The sequence below is a fragment of the Halictus rubicundus genome, chromosome 12 (assembly GCF_050948215.1).
Source record: "Halictus rubicundus isolate RS-2024b chromosome 12, iyHalRubi1_principal, whole genome shotgun sequence".
In the NCBI taxonomy this organism is placed as follows: domain Eukaryota; kingdom Metazoa; phylum Arthropoda; class Insecta; order Hymenoptera; family Halictidae; genus Halictus; species Halictus rubicundus.
The window spans coordinates 10165657-10185865 of NC_135160.1; the positions used below are offsets into that span (position 1 = coordinate 10165657).

The window sequence follows — 20209 nt, forward strand, 5'->3', positions numbered from 1 at the left end:
CGAGGAACATTGAAGGAAGGATTTATTGTCACGTGCGATTAGCGTGGCAGAAAGTTGGTATCGCGACTCGAGATCCCGGTGGATAAACTTTATAGTTCATCCCGTCGTGAAAATGATCTAAACAGCGTGATGCGCAGCGGTTCGCAACGTCGATTTAGTCGAGAGTTTCCAATTGAACGCATTGGAACGAAATTATGAAGAAATAAAGTGTAAAATTAGTTTTCACAAGTCTTAACATATAATTGTTTGTTACTAGATTTTAGGCATTCCTGACAAAAACGAGAATTTGAGAACATGTTATTTTCGACGCACTCAAATAATGACAATTTTCGAGTAGTGCGAATTCGAGGTAGTTTTTTAAGCAAGAAAATTGCGGGGTTAAGTATGAGGCAGCGTTGTTTGTATAAGCTCGTATATTATAACAATCTTGAACGTAAACAATGCGAAACGTTTGGGAGAGTCTAATATTTCTTTGGAATTTTGAGAAAAAAGTTGGTTATTAACAGTGCGAAGCTTTTGGGAGAGTCCAATATTTCTTTGGAATTTTGAGAAAAAAGTTGGTTATTAACAGTGCGAAGCTTTTGGGAGAGTCTAATATTTCTTTGGGATTTTGAGAAAAGAGTTGGTTATATTTATTTTGGACTGGTAAATCGAGATTTGGGACCACTGCGCGGCGCGTCGATATTTTCCGCTGCACCGTTGCGCCGCGTCGACGCGTACGGGCCGACAGCCGATGCACGCATTTTATGACGTCGTGTACGGCACGTGTCGACCTATGTTTGCTCATTCGACGGCCAATCGACTTCCTCGTCGACCGACGAAACGGGAATGCAAAATGGGTCGTCGCGGTTTTCCTGCTTTCACACGCCTCTGTTATCGGTAGACCGGTTTTCCTATTAGTTACGCGTGGAACTTGAAGTTCATTTTCGACTGTGGGTTTCACACGATTAACAATGCCTTCTATCAATTACTTCTCTTTTATGAACGCTGGAACTACCGATTAATAAGTTACTGGTTCATAGAAACCACAAGATTGCATAAAGTCTCGATCTAAGCCCAATCGTGCTGCGACATAGATCGTGTAGAACGAGCGAGTAACATCCATATTTAATCAATTGCCTAGTCTAACCCGTCACTATTATCTTCTCGAGAAGAGAATAGTCATGCTATCCGTTCACCCCACTCCTATCATTTGAGACTTGCAGTGAAGCGGACAGTTATTACGACTTGAGGCATGTTCTCGCGAAAGACAGACCATAATATTGACTGGAGGAAGACATGTACGCGACAGTCGTATAGGTCGCCTAGAGGAGCCACGTGAAATCAATGTTTTCGTGCCCTCCGATTTCTCTTTAATGGTCAAGAGACACGGTACCGGTGACACACGACACATTGCGGCCGTTGAACTCGTTCGTAAATATTTCGGGACCAGTCTCGTGCCCTCTGTTCCGCCAATGAATTTTCCAAAGTTGTTTACCATTTCGACCGGTCGGGGAGGCGGTCGTCAGGGGCGTGTTTCGCGTGTGACCGGCGTCGCTTGGCCGTGATTTAAATTAATTTCGATGTTATCGATAACCGGTTGTCGTCGGCGACGCGTCGAATCGGCCGTTGGCAAAGCGCGGCTCGCGCGGGCGCGCGGTTGTTACGCATCTGAATGCAATTATTTATCGGCCCGTGAAAATAGAATGCTCGCGGCCGCGCTATATATAATCGGCCGGTGACAAATTCGAGCCAGAAACACGAATTCGATGTAGCAATTAATATTAACGAACGAGCCAGCCGTGCGCGATCCGGTACGCGCGCGCGTGCACGCTCGCTCGCTCGCTCGCGGTTTAGTCATCGTTCGGATACGAATTAATATCGACGGAGGACGAAACACCGAAATCGACGTACGTGTAGGAGCTTTGCGAAATCGTACAGAGAGCCTGATCTATTCTCGGAACCCGTTTCGCGCGCAGCAATTAACGTTTCAACTGTTCGCCCGTTTAGGTCAGAATACCGATCTCGGGGACACCGTTTTCAGCACGATGTGCCACGCCACGGTTTCGAAATTCGTCGGTTTCTTCGATGAATAGTGAATGGACGCCGCGGGTTTAACTTTCTTCCGACGGAGATTTCCCTGGACGAGCCGATTTACACATTGTATGCTCTAATTACCAATACACTGTGCATTTTCGTTTGATCTTCTTTCATTCCTCGCCATAAAACGTTCTCTCAATGATACCTCACCGATCAGGGTCTTGCAAAATCGTTTTACAAAATACCAGTTATAGAAACACTTCGATCAACAAAATACTAAACAATTATTACAATATGTGCTCCTCATACTATTTATAATGCACCGCGAGTGGAAGAGCGTCGAATGACATCGTTGAAATCGTCTCGAGAGAAATGGCAAACAACGTTAGCGTACCTTCTGGAGAGGGTTAGAGTGTCTTTTAACTAAGTGGTTCATCAATGAACTACTAGGACAGAATAGTATGAGAATACTAGGACAGAAAGCTAATATATGAAAATTGTTTTAAGAATTTTTGTTGACTCCGTATGATTAATGGACGACTTTATTACAACGTATGCAAGTTCCTGACAGAGCTTGGATTCTGCACGCTTCCTATATACATGGTGTCCCAAAAAAATGTATGCTTTTCTATCTTCTCAGGATGTAATTAATTGGAAATAATGAAGTTATAATCACTCGAACTGTGTATACCTTTTTCTGAGACACCTAGTATTTTGATGGATTTCGAGTGAAATTTCGTTTTTGAATCGGCCAACGAGTCGACGATGGCTCGCATATTGACCAAGACGGGGTTTTTTTGACTTGGGACTTCAGCGTACCAGCTGCGCGCACCAACTATCAGCAGCAACTCTGACGACGAAGAGGCACGCTGTCAAAAGTGACAGTGCGCCGTTTGCCAGCCGGCGTACCTCCGATGATCTATCCCCCCGCCGCGAACGGAAATCCTTGAAAGCTCGTTGTCGTATTTCCGCCGCCGCAAAAGCTTCCAAAGCTGTCCTCGGCGGCGAGCATTACTCCTGTCTCGACCGCCAAACTTTAGCCCCCCCACCGGTTCTTTTGTTTCGCTGATCCAATTACAAAGGAGAGCTTAAAGCCGAAAGCGCGATGGGAAACCATAGGAAACGGACGATTCCTCTGTTTCGCCGCTTGCCGGCCAACTCGGTTTCCCGAACCACTCCAAGTGTCTTCCGGCAGCGAGTTCCTGCGGCGAGGACGTCCGAGAATTTTAAATTGAATGCCGCCCACCCTCTGACGAACAGCGACAGACCCGTACGAGCCGTGTCCCACACTACCGCGCGAACATACTTTTCTATAGGGGATAAAAAAAGTTCGTTAACTTTTTGTTCGCTCACTAACATCGTATCCCGTTCGCTGTGCAGCGAGTGTGCGATTTCATAAGACGGCGAAATTGATGTTCACGCATGCAGATCAAAATTTAATGCGGCCCTCGGGATCAGTCATTTCTTGTTGAGTTGACTTTTTGAGGGTCAATTTTCACTCTGTAATTTGATAATGTCGATTGTGCGAAATGAAAGGAATATTACCAGGAACGTTAAAGGAATGTTTCAGAATTTCTGAAATAATATTGTGCGGAAATGAAAAGAATTGTACAATTAATGGTGGAATGAGATAACAATACCTTTCATTGTTATGATTGAAGAAAAAGAAGCAGTTCTATAGTTTATAAAATGCTTCTGCCTCTAGATTAAAAAATTCCATTATCAATATAATAAACTTTGAAATAAATATGGACTTACAAGGAACACAGTGTTTCTTTATCCACCAACTTAAAAAAAAATGCTAAAATTTGGCAAGTCTGATGAGTACATTAACAATCACAGTTTCCTTTCATTTTTAAATCACAAAAGCTAATATCAAATGGAACCAAATTGAGCTTCCTTGCAAAAATTCCTTGCCAAATTGATTTACAAAACTGTCAATTCGTGCCAAGTGCTGTGGTCCAGAATTTTTGATAATCGTTGGACGATTCCAATAAGAAATCGTTGAACAGTCGGTAAAAAGAATTGAAATTAGGGTAATGTTCGAGGCACGCAGATCGATTGGCGAAGCGTTAATCGCGGATATGGCACCGGGTATCCGGGTTAGATGATGCGGCGTCAGAGTAAGGGGCCGAGGTGCCGATTGTTAGAGCTCCACTTGGCAATGGTGCCGGAGTTTTTGCTCCGAATATAAAATTAGGTCTGTTCGGGCCGCGTGCGGGCTGGGATCTCGGAGAGCAGGGTACACAAATAGATCACAGTTAGAATGCGGCACGTCTTATTCACACTTACGTAAACAGGTCTCGGGAACGCGTCGCTCGAGGTGAGCTTGCGTCGCTTTAAGCAATCTCCTCTTGAGAAAGGGTTACGTTGTTCTCGCAAGAAATTTTTGCCATCACAAACTGTAAACAAAAAATCAAATTTCTCAAGTCAGTCTCCAAAAACCTTTCATAACCCCTAAAATCCTCACTTGGAAGCATTCAAGTACTTCCATGATGGGTATTTACTTGAAAAGTGCTGTAGCAAACATGTTTCACGAAAGACATTTGCAGTCTTTTTAATGTTGTCACAAAAAGTTCAGTAACCCTCTAATTAGAACCACTTACAAGTTTACACGGGTACATTAACGCAGAAAATTTTTTAACGAAAGTCTAGCTACACTCAATTCGTAATAACACAGGGTGTCCCAAAAATGTACTAACTTGAAAGAGATAGTTCCTGAGATCATTTGAAGCAACTTTTTCCTTTGCGAAAATGTTCCACGCGGCTTCATTAAGGAGTTATTAACGAAAAACACGGACCAACCAGAGCGCGGATACAGCAGGCGGATTCTGACTCAGCCAATGCCAACGCCACGCTTAGCGGGAGCTGTAGCCAATCCGGGATCCTTCTGCTATAACCGCGCTCTGATTGGTCCGTGTTTTTCGCTAATAACTGCTTAATAAAGCCGCGGAGAAAATTTTCGCAAAGGAAAAAGTTACTTCAAATTACTTCAGGAATCAGCCCTTCCGAGGAAATACATTCTTGGGACAGTATAAATATTAATGTATAGAGTAATAATAATTATAGGTTAGATATAGAGTAATTGGATCCTTCAAGAAGCTTTTGGCGGAAATATTTTTAAGTGCAAAAGATCGATTTTTTCAAAGGTTCTAGACCAGAAGGGAGGTACCGATAGCGGGAACATCGGTGTCGCGGAAGCGGTCGAAAGTAGGCGTTTATAGAGGTGGTTGGTGCGCCTTCTCGGTGCAGGGGTGCGTCCGTTGCATGAGAAGAAGGTATCGATCGGGCCCCCGTGTCTTGGAAACCTTTTATTTTCCTTTTCTCTTGCCTCCGTTCCCCGTTGGGCGACTCGTATCCGCGGCGGCGAGCGTGGACGGGATTGATCCCGTGACTATTTTTTACTCGGAACAACGCGTTCGAACTGCGAAACCTCCTGCATCCTTCCCCGAAGACTCCGGCTCTCAGCATTAATCCATTTTTCCTCCTCTCGAATAGAGAACCACCACCGCCTGGAAAGATTCATACTCGCACAGACGTACTCTAATAGCATTCGATTTATTGATTGGATTGGCTCGAGGGCGTTGACTCGAATCATTGGTTCGTTTTTGTGTTCTCGCTCGACTATTTCTTTGCGCTGGCCGCGCTACTTCGCCGCTACTTTATTTATTTTCCCTCGCCGCAAATGACCTGTTCGACTCTTCGATTGCAATGAATTTTTTTCGCTTCATACTTAATGTAACCAGCGTCGCGCATGTGTCGCGATTTCATGTAGCACGTGAAATCAAATTGAATTTGTACACATTCAAAATTTGTCTGATATTCAGAGAATTTATTAGTTTTCTGTGACTGAATATCCTCATATTCTTCAAAAGGCTGTTACTTTCTTATTTCTTTAAAAAAACCGTCGATTTGCAACACAAGCCAGTAAATTGGATATTTTAGAGCATTCAGAAATACAAAATGGACGCAGGTTCATCCGAGGCGCGTGTAAAGGTTAAGCTCCATTTTCATGCAATATTTTTATGCATCTCATTCATAATTGAAAATATACTTCTACAAGAGAATATCAAATGTGCCGAGGGCTTAAAGGCCGCACAGACGGTTAAGAATAAATACTAATATCGCAATAAAAGGAAAGCGGAAGATGCCGCCTTCCATCATTCTCCTCGGCGATGTGGCCCAAGATTGTTTCCCATTAATAGCGACGGGAATTGGAATTTATCGGATTCTTAGTTTTCTGACCTTTCCGAATTCCTCTTGGATTTTTCCGCGTAGACTGCACTATTTCCGCGAGAGTAACCGCAGCGCACAGTACCCGGTGCCGAAGTTATAGCGTCGTGAACACCGCAAATCTCGATTTACGAGTCCGGGATCAAGATATCGGCTGGATATCGGCCGTGTCGAGATCCTTCTCCTCCTCTCGTAACTTTTCGTTTTCCGTCTTTAACAAGTATCTACCGTTGCCGATAATTCCCAGACTCCCCCGGTCGGCGAGAACGAACCGGACGACCGGGTCTGTCCGACGATGCTTTTGTCAAGACGTCGAACGTCGTGTTCAACTTCGTGTTAATCGGTTTTCCGGGACACCACGCGGGAAAAATGTACAAACTACGGAATATCCGCTTCTGGGAGCTGAGGAATCTGAAAACTCGCCTTGAAACTCGTTTCCCAGACGACTCGCCGAGTCGCGTAATTTTCTTCTGCGTTAATCCTTCCTGGAATAATCGTTTCTTGCTCGTCCGCTTGCATTTAAATTGTTCTTCAAGCTTCTTGAAATGCCTTTTACCGGTTCGTCTGTATAGGAAAGAGTTTTAGCTAGCAATAAAAACCCTAAGATAATCACTTTTACTTGACGCTTTTGAACACACCTCAACTTTCTCATTGAAGGTTCTAGAACACCAATGAATTGTACATTTATAATCTAAAGAGATGCATCTGGCTATGCAACGCTTCGCAATGTCAAGACACAGAAAATTTCAACGAAAACTTGAATGTTAGTATATTAACTTTTAGTCTGCAGTACAAGTTTTGTCTTTTTTCCAATTTTCTATATGTAGACCAGGCCTGGGCAACTTCTTCCCCGCCGTCGCTTCACGACCCCCACCGGTGCACGGGTTCCCCCACCACTGCCCACTTCATATTACCCTACCGTGCTTTTATCTTTCCTGAAGACAACCTCCTATATAGGTTCCTAGCCCCGCGCCCCTTCTCCCAAAATCCATAGGAGCATGATGGGGGTCTCAAGAGTGGGAAGAGATGGCTCGCGGGCCACCAGTTGCCCTGGTCTAGACGACACTGCGAAGTGAAATTTCCTTCTTCCTTTACCGATTTGAAAAAGTCAAAAATTACATATCGACATTCTTCAATTCTTCTAATCTTCTTACTGTTTCATCACACCTACTTAGCTTTGTCATAAATGTATGAAATCCACAGTCTGCAGCGAACAAATTATTTCGCGAACCGATCTCAAAATGTGCAACATCAGCGAAGGTATATTGAACCCTTGCCGTGCGATATTGTTAATCATCTCACAGAAAAAGGAAAAGCATCTATGTCTACATTAAATCTTAAACATTCGTTACGAAAGGCTAGAAGACATAACGTTCGCATTTAACAGAATCCGTTAAAATTCCTCAAAGTATTATTCATTATTACACCGCAATGGGGTAAAAGCAAAAATGAAGACCGAAGCTTCATTTTCATTTCCTGAAATTACTGTATCTTCCGGTTAGTTTTTTATTTAAATGGGTGGCAAAGTTTCCTCCCGCGGTGTTCACCCCCCACGAGGATATAGTGGATGCATACGATAAAAGAAAAAGTTTCTAATTACGTCTACGAAGTTTCCGAACAGCTAGCCCGGCGGAGATATGCTCGCGTTGGGTCCCGACAATCGCAATATCTCGGTTCTTCAATCGGCGCCATCAACTATCGATTTCCAAAGCGCAATAAAACCCGTTCGTCGTTCGCGCGAGCGATCATCATCCCCCGAAGACAGTTTCAAATTCCCGGCCGGCCCCGGAGCGTTCTCGATCGCCGCGTAAAATCGTCGCAAATTGCTTTTTTTTCCCTGGCTGCGCGTTCGAGTCCGATCAGCGAGGGTTCGTGCTCGGAATCGGGACCGGGCTCGATATCGGTCCTCGAGGAACCCTTTACCTTCCGACGGGAAGAAGAAGCAGCCCGGTTTTCTCTGTTCCGGTGCTGTGGGCGCGGCTTCCGATCGATCAGCCCGCCCACATCCTTTTCCTTCCGGTCTGGCGGAATGGAAATCGCGGTCAGCCCAGAAACGGCCTCCTTTTATTGGTTATGCACCCCTCAAAGGAGCCGCTCACGTTTCTCGCGAGCGACGCAACCCTTTGCCCTCCGTCAAACACCGTACCCGCAACCGTCACCTTCTTAGTTTCTTTTTTTTTTCTTTTTTGTTTCTTGTTTTTCGTCGTCCATGCAGTCCGTGTCAGCTGCTCGAGAGCAGCTCCCTTTAACGCGGTAATTGAAATTACGCTCGATGGTTCTTTTTTCGCCGACGTCGACGCCGACGCCGACGCCGACGCCCGCCTCCATTGTTCCCCGCTCGCTGTTTTAGATTGGCGAGGAAAGAGTTTTCCTACGGGAAATAAATCGCGGCAAGTTCGCCACGGGGAAATAATTTTTGCTCGATTGAATTGCTAAAACGCCCGGCCGATAGCAGAGAATTATTTGTCGCGAGGAGCGAACGTCGATTCGAGCGCTCGATAATTTCGCGGGGGTGGGTTTTCGGAAAAATGATTTGTGAAAATAGAATTGAATTTATTCGGATTTTCCGCGATTTTTGCTGATGTGCTTGAATAAAGAAGTCTGTTCAATCTCTCTCTATTAAAGTTTGCAATTTTATGTGCGACTGTCAGTTTCGTGAGGATTTTATGCTCTGGTTTTCAGACTCTGGATTTTATGCATTTATGGCAAAAATGAGATACAAAACAGTGGAAATATCAGATTTTACGAATTTGATTGCAATATTTGTAAAATTTATTTTTCATTACGATCTCCTGTCTACTGATGTGTGTTGCTTTATCAGAATAACAAAACTGAATGTTGTTTTTTCGATTTTGCACGATTTTTCTGACGGAATGTGCTTGCAATGGAATCTATTCGATCATTTACCATAAAAGTGTCTCTATAATTTCCATAACAGTGAAATAAAGAATGTAAAACCGATTATTGCATCGGTACCGAGAGATGTAATGTTACGCGTGCATTCGTTAATCCATAGAGGTATTTCGAAACAAGAGAAACTTCGAGGAAAGATATAACTTTTCATTCTTAGACGCTTGGAATGTATTCCAGATTAAAGGTCTTGTCACTCATTTTTCTTCCGTTTTAAGTGTGCACAGTTAAATGCAATTACCGCAGCACTTCTTCACTATTATCAGTCGTAGTTCGTTAACAAAACGATATAATCAGATAAGGAAACAAATCAATCGGATAAAGGATAACAGATTTCCACATATAATAATTGCTTCACCGAGAGCGAGCTATAAAAATAGTTTTACTGCCGGTGTGATGGCGATTTTGCTCGTTCTATACCGTCTTTATAGGTCTAATAAATTAGTTTCATAATAAATAAAGGAATAAATCTTCCAAGTATAAAACGGTGTATTACAAATATAAATCCAAATAAATTTCTCACAATCTTCGCAAATTTTCCATTCGAAAAGATTGTATCCCGAAACTTTTCTTGGAGCATCGATTTTTCGGAGGTACGTTGTTTCTCTCTCTCTCTCTCTCTCTCTCTCTCTTTCTCTCTCTCGGTGCATCGACTTCGCGAAGCGATACTATCCGATGGGGAATAGGAAGGTTCGAAGTAACAGTCGAAACCGCGTCGTCGGCCGTACCCGAAACCGCGATACGGAAGAGCAAACACCGATAGGATTTCCGCGAGCCGCGGTTTCCGCACGGATGAACGAAGAATTTCTTTGTTCCCCGTCGGGGAACCGCTTTCCTTTCGCAGCTCGGAAACCTCGCGAAAATTTACGTTCCGTCGTCGCTACGCCCGAGGACGCGGTTCAACGCTCCCGTCGATAATTTTCAGGCACGCTCGCGCGAAACGCTCGGGAAAACGGCGACGCTCGGATGCTGGAGGCTTTTTCCTGCTTCCTCGGATTTTCGTGGACCCTTTTCCTCGCTCCTTCTTACATAACACATGTGCTGTCGAATGATACAATCGTCCATTATTAACAGAACCTTCCATGCGTGTATCTTTCCAAGGATGATTGAGTGTTCACACGATGAGACATATTTTGCAGTGATTTATCTTCATCCGACACATTTATCCATACTTTCCTGTACTTACTACCCTCTACATAGTTTTGACAGAAATAAGGCCTGAACTGTAAAGTTTATAGAAGTAAAAGCAGCGGATAAAAATATTAAATATTAACTTGTAAATTTATAAGCGTATATACATATAGATACTTTATAAAAATTCTTATATTTGAGGACAAAGATCCAATGGCTGATTATATTTCTCTTTTACTCCTCCGTTTGCTTCGTCGAAAAACTGACATTTTCTTTCTCCTTTTTACGAGTGTCACTCTGACCTGAAGTCAAAATTTTAACAAAATTAAAATCTTTTCTTTCATCCCCTCTCATTCTCGCGTTCTCCAAAGAGTATGAAAATTGCCATGTACCTCCGCCTCGTGGACACTCACACGCCTAACAAAAATCAAGTGCATAGTACACGGCAGCAGTAGACATCGCGTGAAACGAAAAGTTAGCGCCACCTCTAACTTCATCAAAATTAATTCCGAAAGTGTTGATTGTGCGATCTGAAGCGGGCGTGCACCTAGATCGAGGAATCTCCTTTGTCTCTTTCCTTTGTTTGGGACAAAAGAGGAGGAGAATTCGACGGTGGCCGTGCCGCGGGATTAAGCCGGCACATTAACCAAGATTCCGCGAACCGATTCGCCGGAGCTCGGCTCGTGACTAATTGTAAATGAATCGAGATAAAAGGCTCGCGCCAGGTGCACGCGCGCCGTCGGACAAACAACAATCCCGTTGACGCAAACGGAATGCCGTGTTCGGGGGTGCAGGAGGGGGCGGGTATTTTGCATTATTTATCGTGCTCGAAGATGCCGGGAGAGAGATGGCGAGAAGAGAGGAGAGAGAGAGAGAGAGAGAGAGAGAGAGAGCTAGGAGTCGGGCGTCTCGTCGCGTCGCGGCGTTTTTCCATTCGTTGAAAATCAATTGTTTCGCGCTGGCTCCGCAGCGTTATCTGGCAATTATCGAGCGAACGGTGCCGTTTCTCAACCGTTTCCTGCAATAACCAGGAACGATAAGGTGAAGTAATTCTCGGCGGCTCGGGATTTCCCAAGTGTCCTGTCTCCGGTGTTCTCTCGATTGCGGCCGCTCTGTTCCTCATTTCGCGGAGCCGTTTCAGGGAACGGTAATGCCCGCCGGACGTAATTGATAATATTTTATAGCGAGTGCCACGCTGCGGTGCGACGCGGCGCGGTCCGTCTCTTCCCGCGCGCGGAGAAAGTGACGACCGAAAGGACGACACCGCGGCAAAAATGACGGGAAAATTTATTGGCCGTGCGAGCGCCGGATTCTTTGATTTTATCGCAACCGTTCCCGAGACTCCCGATCTTTATGGACCGTCGGGATTGGACGTTCAGCGTCTAACCGATGATTCCTCCAGCCCGCTTGCCAGTACACGCCGGGACTAGTTTGCTGTAATGACACCAGGAAATCTGTAAATATCACGTCGGGAGGCATCCAACAAGAAATATGACGCATTAAACGCACGATGAGTTTTGTTGTTTATGAACGGCCCATCCGACGAGGGAGTGTCTGTCCCGAGATGCTCGATTAAGTTGTGCGGCACGTAAACCAGGCTCGATGATCGATAACGTCGTTAACTGCAGACATAGTTCAATATTTAAGCGTCACTGTAGATTTGAAAAATTGCTTCAGTTGCAGAACGTTGTTTCTTCTTCCAGGCCTGAACCGAGGAGTGAGATCAATGGTTTTTCATATGTTTCTCGAGCAATTTGCAGCCTCGGGATATGAACGTAAATTGTCCGAGGCGTCTGAAATCGATAGCGGAATATTACAGAGTTTTTTACCAACTGAAAACGATTGTTCGCTGCAGCATTCGCGCGTTATTCGCTCTTTATCTTCGGCTATTTTCTGTTGAGAGATCAAGCGGAAGCGTTTGATTTCGCAAGCGTAATTCCTCGATCATCGCGGCGCAATATTTGCTCGCCGAGAGAAAAACATTTTCGTTGCCGGCGATTTGTCAGGTCGTTCCCTAGCCGCGAGGCAGTGCAAACCGCGAAGCGCGAAAAGATTAATACCAGGACCGTGTCAACCGTCCGACGCGGTTGGCAAAACTGTTCCAAAATGCGCTCGGAAATCTGCAAACATTCTTCTCTATGAACGTATCCTTTATCGCAAACGCTTGAACAAAATGTCGAATAAAACGCCCGGAGACCGTGTCAACAAACCCGAAATTTAGTCGACAGTTCGCTTAGAACCATCATTCGTTTTAACAAGCCTTTTTTACTGAATCGCGAATTTTTTTTTGCACTGGGATTTCCCAGCATTTTATTCAATGTTACTTATTGTTCTCTGGATTTAAAATCTACTGCAATCTTTTCTTTCTAGGAGAAACCGACAAAAATATTCTTTTTATTGCAAATACAGCGTTAATGCAAATTTCTAGTCAGCCTACTTCCGACCGGCTTCGTCCGCTAATTTATAGAAATATTCTGTTAGGTCATTGCATACGAAGAAATAATACAAACAAAAATAATTGCATACAAAAATAATTTGAGAATGAAACTTATTGATTAAAGAAAGCGACATTGTAATCGTCATATTCTGTCAAAAAGTGACGAGTTTTTCGATTATACTATGGTAAATATTGAATTTTTTCGTTCTATATCTATTATCTTTTATCTATATTTTTGAGCGTTTTCTGTCATTGACTATAGTAGTGCCGTTTATTTACTACCACATTTTGACCAACCATCGCATAATGTTGTCGTCAATATGTCTAATTTAAAAGTAAAATTCGATATAGAAACTGAAGGATAGTAACTGAAGGTAGACTTGAAAAATTAAATTTGCATACTGAAGTCGGTCATTTCATATGCAGTGACCTGATATTTGATCAAAAATCCTGAAGACTACAAGAACTTCGAGGAAGCTGCTTCCCGAATTTCGTGCAAGTTTACATGGTTCTTGCCTCTTGACCGAATCCGTTGTGGCTTTAGGGAATTTGGCAAGTCGGTGGTTCGATCGGGATTTCGAGGAGATTTTTCCGGGGATTGTCGCGCGATCATGGCATCGTGTCACGTCTGGCGAGTGTGGTCGGGCCAACGGTACGGCTCGGAATAGACCGTCGGATCTTGGATCGTCTGCAGCGGCCTCTGAAGATGACAACCGGCCGTATTTTCCCGGATAATGGTCTTGGCTTTCTTCGTCTCTCCTTTGTCCCCCGCAGTCGACGGATACTCTCTTTTTAGGTATTAAGTTTGCAGCCGCCGCCGCCGCCGCCGCCGATTCAAACGTTCGCCGCAGACGACGAAATTATCGAGCGGCCGCGCGCGAGCTCTTGCTTCCGTGTCCCGTCGATGCTTGATCATCGTTCTCGGTCTTCCTCCGAATTCGTCACACTATCACCTCAAAGACCGGTGCATTCCTTCCATTTCTAATATCCAGTCGCGAACGTCTACGTTATTTGATGTTGCGACTTTCATCTGTTACATCGAAACCGTTTACCGCTGTTTCACAACTGAACAAGTATTCCGTGAAATTGAATCCGACGGACCCCACATCGGTACGCTGTGTACCGAGAAATATTTTAAAATTGATTGAAAATAATTTCGATATCAGTCGACGCGATTGTCGTGTACTCTTCTTATGCGAGTAGTTTGTTCAGAGACAATTGTGTTCGTTTAAAGCAGGGGTTCTTCAATTTATCGGTGATCTACACCCCCTTGAATCTAAAAATGAGCTCTCCCACCCCTTTGATAAATGTGTTTCTACTTCTTTAGTTAGAAAGAAAATGCAAGATAATTTATGGAAAAATATATTTTCCACCGAGAATGAAACTTCTCTCGCAACCCAGGTTAAGAACCACAGGTTTGATGTTACTGTTATAAATCGGACATTTCGTGTGCAACAACTGAATAATATTTGAAGATAGCTCGGGCAAATATTAAAAAGTCTAAATCGTCAAGAGATTATTGAAGTATCTGTAACATTATGCAACGTCGTTAAGGGCTAACGGTGTCGTAACTTCTTTGGGTCAGTAATTATCACTACCGAGTCAATAAATTAGTGCCGAGGACCTGGCTCGCGATTATTAATATTATCGAAGTTCGTAAGCTGTTGTCCAATACGTGTTTTGTTCTCCATATAAAGTACACGGTGTCCAACACAAACTCGCATTGAATTCCCAAATTCTGTGAAATTGTCATTCGTTGAGTAAACCAGGTTTGCTGTGCTGCTTTCGTTGACGCGAGAAGGCAATTCTTATTTGCGAAGGCAAGATGAATGGCGGATCCTTTGGCAGAAATGAGGGAATCGAGGGGAAACGCAGAGAGAAGTCGAAGAATGCGTTTGATGTTGGGCGGAGTCCTGTCGGTCTGGCCCGAACAATCTTATTCCACTTAAGAATAATACCCGAGGTCCGATGATCTTTAGGGGACACTCCTGTCCCCATTTTCTACGCTCTTTGTGTCGTCAGGATTGAAAATAATTTCTCCGAGACGCCTCGGGTCGATAAGATCCGAATAGATATCCTCATTGTTCGTCGTGGACCGCTATCTCGATGAACTTTGGCCGGAACCCGGGAAACGGTGAATCACATTTATATTCTGTTTTCGCCTTTATTAGACTGCGTTCAACGTCGTATTGTCTGGTGATCGGTAATTACCGATGTCTGGCGAGATTTGTATCGTCTTGTTCGATCCGTATCGATCTGGTTCGATCGCCGCCACTATACTCGTCCCCTCGATGCAATTTCTGACACAATCTCGGCCAATAATTAATTCTGCGAAGACCATACGCGGCAGTAATTGCTGTTTGATGCTCGTCGAGGCGTTCGACCTTTTAATACTATTCGGTGATATTGATAATATATCATGTTTATGTCTAGACGATATTTACAACAATTTATTTTTCTGTAACACGGTGACTGGTTTCCTCGTTTGTTGAACCGAGATTTCCGTTGCAAATGTTTGTATATCATTTTAAAACTTAGGAATTGCTCAATCCGTCTAAGTGGTTATTATTTCGATTAACATTGAAAGGATTTTAATGATTGCACGGGGGGAGCGAGTAGCCAGATATGCTGTTAATGAAATTACGACGTTCGAATAACTTCGGGATCGGCCATTATTTTTGCGCCGACCAATCTGCGCACGAAAGTAATTGCGACCGAAAAATCTTGCGGGATTGTGAACGTCTGCCGAAAAAGTTAAAAATAACCGTCGGCGATTGCCGGCGCATTTTTAACGAGCGGGCGAATTAATCGGCGCGCACGGTGCTCGAGCAAGCGGAGCTTAAAGTTATCAGAAATTTTTGCGATACGACGCAGAAAAGCCCCCCGATAAATCAATCAAAACGTCGCCGGAGACAAAGCGACGTGTTCCAGTGAATTGCGGCTCGGGATCCGCGAATGGTCTCGAATTAATCTCGCCCGGTCGTAAATCGACGGTATCCACGGGAATATGGCCGGCGGAGCTCGATATTACACTTATTTCGCCGATTGGTAATTGTTTGTCTTCCCTCGGCGAAAGCGAAACCGACGCGAGCGTAACGAGAAAAACATCGACAAACTTTTCACCGGGCCGCCTTATTTGCTCTCGCCGTGCTTCGCGACGAATTTACTATTCCGCTGCTTGCGTCACGGCTGGCGCGTACGAGCGACACGTGAAAACACCAATAAACCTAGCTGCCTCTGCCAGCGCCTACGCGCATCTCAAACGATTCACTCCCTTACGTCATCGTTCCGGAGGAACGGTTCGCGGGAAAAGCATCGATAAATTGTTTTATGCGTTTATTGGACACGCGCGAGCACGTACACGGTGTCAAGACGCTAATCCGACGATGAATGTTCAACGCGCGTGGACAGGCAAACTGAAACTGCTGCGAAATCAAATAGTTGACGTAGCGACACCGGGTATTATGACGTCTCGGAATTATCACGATGACTAGTACGCTGCGGATATTTATGTAAATATTAAACGGGGATTAAAATATTTGAAACGTACGCGTCTTTTCGGAGTCCTCGTGATGCCGAGACGTAAATCCCGCGATCGTCATCTGACGCGTGGAAGAACGAACGTAAGATGCTACGGAACTAAATCTGTTGACGTAGTTATGCGAGGAATGATGACTATGAGAACTTGATGCAGATACTAGTAAAGATTAATGGAATCGAAATGAACACTTACATGTTTAAAAATTTCTCAATTTTATTGGATTTTTCCATTTTGTGATCATTTTTAGTCAGAAGTGCTCGAAATATGTCAGCAAGAAAGGTAATTCTTATGTTGTTAACTTAATCATCGGAAGCTGATAGATTGTCAAAAATATTGTTCGTTACACTGTTCGTTGTAATTGTTGGTAATTTCAAGTTCAGAACGCAGTTTCGAAGAGACACGTGGAGAAATGTCAAATTGTTCACTCAAGGACGGAGAGTATTACGTAGGTCTGATCGTAACGAGCATATTCTACTTAAAAATACCCAGGCGTGGTACACTTGAACAAACAGATCGATCCGCTTTCCGCTTCTTTGAAAGAAATACGTTATTGTGCATTCAACGTGTATTAATTTCCCACGTGCCTTCTTTCCAATTGACAGACTCGCGTTATACCATTCCTTTTTATTTGTATGAAAAATATAAATTGCGTGGGAAATGTTGACAGTGTGATAAACGCTTCGCTGCGTTTTTTTTAATGCTCCGATATCACAGTTGGAATTATTTTTAAACGAGACCGACTTGTATCGAAAGCTATGCATAACATCTAAACATCAACGTTCAAAAGAAAATAAGTCAAGTTAATCTTTCGCATTAGAAAGTGACACAAGATCACTGCTTGTGTATTGCAAATAAAATTGATAATAATTGTAGAAATGTGCGACCCACGCCTATATTTTTTATTGTTACTTGACAGCCTATTCCTTGTGAATGAATTCGTACTTATAACAGAAATATTTTATTATAACAAAAATAATATAAAAGCACTATTAATGTTCATCGATTCTTCTTTTCTAATACTGCTAATGACCCATAAACATTCTAAGGCATGACAGCTGGGACAATTTCCGGACATCGTCCGACAATTACCAGCCATGCTCTAGCTATAACTCAGATAAGGTAAATCATCAAATTTATGGCCTCCTCAGAAACATGATCGAAGCATTTCTACCACATCGTGGAGCAGAACACGTGGCTCCAACAATTCTAAACAATGAAGTAGCTTTGTAGCACGTCCTGGAAAAAGACAACACAAGTCGTGGGATTAGAACAAATTATCCTTTTTCGTTCAGAGAAAATCATACCGGAATAGCTGTGTGTGTGTGTGTGTACAATGCGTTCAAAACAATGTAGTGCTACAAATTAAGCTGTGAGGATACATAGTGAATCGCAGTATAATTCGGGCAGTTTTAAAAGGGCGATAACTTCTTTAATATTGGGCCATACGACCTGGATTTTTCTAGAAGTTGGAACAATTAGTTTACTACATGACGTGAACAAAATTTGGAAAAAATTGCAAGTGAGAAAATACCAAAAGCTGTATTTTAAAACTATTTTATGTGGGCTTATACTGAACATTCAAGAAATAGATTTTCTAGTCGAAACAAAAGCACCAGAAAATTTTATCGAAACAGGCATGAAGATAAACGAAAAGACCTAGACATCTGTGCAAAATAAAAATTGCATTAATTGCAAGACATAGGAGCAACATGGACATTTAATTCTCTTCTGGATGGTGTTAGGAAGGTGCAAATAGTACAATAGTATTCTTAAATTCATAAAAAGTTACTAACGGGTGAAAATAAAAATCTGCAAAAATGTATTTCCAAGTAGACACTGCTCGTCAAGACCAGATTGCTCATCTGGCACAGGGTGCTGGCAATCGGCAGAATCCGGCTGGCTTGAAGAGCGCCTGGAGCAGAGAACAAGCGTCTGCGCCGCGTTTTCCTTTCGGCGAGGTTGTTCGAAGAGGAAGAGAGGCTGAAGGATCGGTGTCTTCGAATCCGGCAAACGAGATCCAGCCGGGTGTAATTTCCAGGGAGGCTTAAAGCCGAAGAGATTGACCCAGGTCGCGGATCCGTCGGGGCTTCGTTTCGGCTCTTTTTTCTCGGCCTCTGTTCGTTCTTCATCTTCTCCGAGGGGGGGTGGAAGGAGGAGGAGGCTCTTCACGGTTCGGATTTGGGGCGCTATTTAAATAGAGGCTTATAGGGCAGGTCCTCTCTCCCTCGGCTTGTTATCTGGAGCAGTGGCGCCCGTGTCTGCGGAGGCTGTGTCGTATTGATCTGACGGCTCGCTCGCCAGCACACGCTGAAGAAAGAGAGGGAAAAGTAGGGAGCCGGTAATTTATCGCGACCCACACCACCAGCGACGACCGACGGGTTCGACTGGGAATCGTGAGCGACGCCTCCGGGCGAATCCAATCGAAGACGCGACGCTCCGCGCCGCGACGCCACTCTTCGTCTATCACTTTCTCGCTTTTTATCCGTCTATCTCTCTCGATCTCTCTCGCCTTCCCTCCAGCGTTCGCCGCTTTTCAAATATTAATTCGGTCACGTGCGATCGGTCGTGATGAAACATCGCGACGATTAATTGGAACCGGCCGCCTAATTAGGGTCCCGTCGACGTAATTCGACGACGCTCCCGATCCTCGAGCAGCTAGGGATTCCCCCTTTTTTTTTAGAAACTGTCCTTCCGTGGGATCAACGCGTCAGCAGAGATAGACAAGGCGTGAGATAGGATGCGATACCGATCTTGAGTGGCGACCTTGATTAGCTTCTCGTTGAGTCTTGCACCGATCACTTTTAAGCTGTCTTCACACTGAAGCAACCGTCGAACATCTTTTTGTCGTCTCTTGTGTCCTTCTTATTCCTTTATTCGGTAAAAAACGAAAAAGAGGAGATAAGAAAGGGCCTCAGTGTCGATATAGGTTGTCGTTTGGAGATATCCTATTGGGGGAGAAACGGGTAATTCGTTTAAACAATCCTAGCATTGAAAATATTAAGAAGAATAGCCGAGCAATTGTGCGAAATATTTGTCTGTTAGTTCGATTCTGTCTGACGATAGAAAACCAGCGCGGAGATATAAAAAGGAATGACACTCGTATCGCTAACGATGAACAGATTTGTACCGGTATGCGTAACACAGTCTTATTCGATTTAGTAATAAAGTGGTATTACATCATTCATTACCAGCACGGCTCTATTCGATCATAATGCGAATAATCAGATATGTGGAACACGTAGAACCAGCTATCATAAGATGAAGAAATTATACCTGTCCGACCTGTGCTATTATTCTACTTAATAACGATCTGGTTTTACGACGGCGTCCATTATCGATGCAAATTAACAAGATGAATTCGGACAGTTAAGTCTTCCATTGGGCTTCTCAGAAAATGATCTTTGTCTGGATAAAGGGGCTCATTCTAATTCAAAGGTATCATTATATCATTCAGATTGTCCGATCGACTGTAACAAAACTGTTGATTTCATTTTGAATGGGGCCATGGCAATATAATGTCATTCCCCTCTATTGATTGTGCTACAGATCTCTATGGAAAATAGAAATTTGTTTCTATTAGATTCTACACACTAAACCTACCAAGCACAAAACATATAAAAGTGAAACGTCTTGTAGAAGGGAGAAGATTGAATTTACTTAAACTTTGTACGATTTTCGTTGTAATATGTGCTTAAACAAAGAAGTCAATTCAGCAATCTCCTGTGGAAACGTTTTTATAATTTCAGTCATTGTGAAATAGAAAACCGGTCATTTTGACCGTGGTGACGGTGAAAAAACTACTTTCTACTGTTTGAAATTTCGCCTATCCATTTTTGTCACAAAAGCGGAAAATCCAGTCTGCTCGTACTTAATATTCGCGTTACATCGCCGCCATAATTTCCCACAACACCAATACCAAAGCGAGTCTTCAAGACTGC

The 20209-nt window shown here is 43.6% G+C and overlaps 1 protein-coding gene across 11 annotated transcripts in view; it reads left to right on the plus strand.

Moving 5' to 3' along the window:
- The window catches only part of LOC143359908 (uncharacterized), a 146698-nt gene that overhangs the window by 102641 nt on the left and 23848 nt on the right, over positions 1 to 20209 (plus strand). The gene's annotated exons all lie outside the window — the stretch shown is intronic.